Below are 3257 nucleotides of genomic sequence, written 5' to 3' on the forward strand. Positions count from 1 at the left end.
GGACATTTGTAGACATTCTCGTAATTTGTCGGCTCCTTGACGTTTTAAGATCGTTCTCGTTATTTTGAAATTTACAATTATATCTGACGAAACTGTTGCTTTTCGCAGTAACCGATGAAAAATTAATCCAACGCCGTAAAGTGAAATTGAAATTATTATTTAAACTTTAATTATAATACATAACTTTTTATGTGGACTTACTTATGTAGTATAGGTTAACGAATTTTAGCCATTAAACGGTAAAGGTATGCTGTTTGAAAAATAAAGAAGATGATTGCGTTACAGAACATACACTAAACATAAATTTATTAGGCATGTTTAATACTGTAGTAATATTCCAGATGACAGATCCGGAATGTTGTGAAATAAATAATATATATTTTCAGATCATAGTCGTTTGAGTGTTGAGATCGATAGTTACTAATAATACAACATCTTTTCAACTATAAAAAAGAAAAAAGTATTAACGAAAATACGATTCAGTAATAACATGCGCGATGATAAATCTGTCGGTCTCTCAAGCGGATGCTGGAAAACCAAAAGAAATCGGCTCGAGTATCACGAGAACGCGCGATTATGAAAAAATAATAATAAAGAAGCGACGACGATTGAATGTTGCATCTCGCGATGATTTGTTGATTTTAAGCTTTGCGGATTCGGCGACAGGTACGATGCACGACACAGTGAGAAGAAGAGGCAAACGGAGAGAGATAGAGAGATAGAGAGAGAGAGAGAGAGAGAGAGAGAGAGAGAGAGAGAAGGGAGAAGAGAGAAGAAAGAAGAGAGAAGAGAGAAGAGAGAAGAGAGAAGTGAGAAGTGAGAAGAGAGAAGAGAGAAGTGAGAAGTGAGAAGAGAGAAGAGAGAAGTGAGAAGTGAGAAGAGAGAAGTGATATATATATATATATATATATATACAGAGAGAGAGAGAGAGAGAGATGGGGGGGGGTAGCGAGAGAGACAGACAGATAGAGAAACAGTGAGTTTCTTGCGAGAGAGCCTCGTTGTTGCGAGACGTGCATGTGGGTCAATGTTCCTGCTTTCTTCCGCCATCGTCTCTCTCATTCGCCATTTATTTTTACACTCATTCTTCGTGATCGCATTTCGCGCTTTACCACTGTTGTGCAACAAAAAATATTAAGAGAAGGAAGATAGCACAGCGGATAACTGGAGGGACAGTTGTAGTTACGGGGGCGTCTGCCTCTCGTAATACATCCGATTGGGCTTTGAGTCGAAAGTTCGGAAAAGTCTGTTAACAGTTGTTTATAGCGCGAGCAGGACGCTAACCTAAGCCTTTTGGCCGACCAATCCAAAACCAAAATCCAAAACCCAATCCAAAGGACATTCCAGGAGCGCCAGGTGCTTTCGTAATAACTTCTCTTATTGTATGCGAGCCTGCGAGAAAGTTCCTCCGCTGCTAGAAGCACGTAAAGTCCTTAAAAGCCAAGCGAAAGGTATTCGGCGTAGAGTTTGCGCGGGGCGCAAATTATTAAGGCCAGAGGTGATGCAAAAGCAGGGGAGAGAGATCGCTGCATCTTCCTTTCCGGTGGCACCAGGCTTACGTCAGGCCGCCGATGGAGACGACGACATTGCCACATCGGTGTTTCGCAAGGTCGACCGCTCACGAAAATGTCATTACAAAGTGTTTCGTTAGGCCGGCGGGATGAGGCGGGACTGGTGAGTGAGAGGGAGAGGCGGAGGATTTGTGCAATGCGGCAGCTCTCCTAAATTCTCCCTCATTTTTCGCGAGGCCGAGGCACAGTCACGACTCGGTGAAAGCCTCTCGGGCAATACCTCCGCGTGTTCTTTCTATGATGGAGCTCACGCGACAATTATGCCCCTCGACAGCAGATAGAAAAGTTTTGGACTTCGCCGCTGGCAGTCGCGCATCTACTCGGTGAGGAAAAACGTCGATGCTCCGGGTCATTAAGTTCTTGTTCTTTTTCTTTATTTTATTTCCTTCTTTTGCCAGTCCTCGCCGCTCGTGCTCAATTTCCATTGAAAACTTTATTCGAGAGCGCATTTTTGAACCTCGGCTCATTGCGAAAGTTCAACGGCTTGCGATATAAATCTCCCCTCGCGACTCTGTGTGCTCTCATTGCGCAAAAAAGAAAATGCATCACGACACACCCCTGGCAATATTCAATGTAATACAAAGTAAAAATCGTGCGTGATTTTGTAAAAAGACGCTAGAATTTAGAACGCTGTGGCTGGCTTAAGGTTTTTCATGTTGCGCGCGCGAGGAATCCCGAGGTTTTTCTCCTTCGCCATTCCTCGTCGAAACTTCTTCGTATAACTTTAGCGCAAAAACCGCGACTTTCGCACTCGAGTAATCTTAGGACAAAAAATGTTTAAAGGAAGAATGAAACAAAATTGAAGGATAGACTGATATTAGGAGAAACAAATATTAATAGAGATAGATATAGAGATAGATAGGGATAAACAGAGAGGCTGGCAGACTCGTAGAGGTAGAGAGTAAGAGAGTTAGACAGATAGATAGATAGATAGACACAGTGTGTCTCTGTGTGTGTGTCTGTGTGTCTGTGTGTGTGTGTGTGTGTGTGTGTGCGCGTGCGTGAGACAGAGAGAGAGAGAGAGAGAGAGAGCGATTGCGAACGTTTTCAAGATTCGCCATTCCCTAAAACACAACAAGATATTTTTTTTTAAACCAAAACTTTTCCTCCATACTCTCGGTAGCTTTTGTACATTTATCATACGACTTGGGCTATTCATTCATTTCCCTTGTCGAACAAAACGAGACGGCGGTCAATCGTTTAAATAAGCCAATGATTGTCCATGACGCCGATTTTTCGTAGCCATCGTATAATGTAACGTTACGCCACATTGAAATTAATGTCGTATTTTGGATTGCTGGACGATATCCCGAGTTTACTTATTTTATTTACCGACAAACGCCTTTTCCTCCCACTCTTTTCCATCATCAATGTCCCAGTTCGCGATTCACGAGATCACACTTCACCATTGACGAAATCAGAGGCATTGTGACGGGGGCCATCGGCGTTTACAGCCAGTTTTAAGCTAAAAGTCTCTAAGGACTCTTTGCTTACGTTGCTCGCATCATATATTTTCTCGCTCAGTGTCACTTTATTAAACCACGGCGGCCATGATTATTCATAATCGCGCCTCGGACGCGCGAGTTCACAACTCGTCACGCAGCTATCCCTCCTCGTTCACAATGCGTGTCCCTCCTTATTTCTCATTTCATTTTTTTTTTTTTTTTTTTTTTTTTTTTTTTTTTT

Source organism: Ceratosolen solmsi, unplaced genomic scaffold (genome assembly GCF_000503995.2).
Source record: "Ceratosolen solmsi marchali unplaced genomic scaffold, CerSol_1.0 scaffold10, whole genome shotgun sequence".
NCBI classification, from domain to species: Eukaryota; Metazoa; Arthropoda; class Insecta; order Hymenoptera; family Agaonidae; genus Ceratosolen; species Ceratosolen solmsi.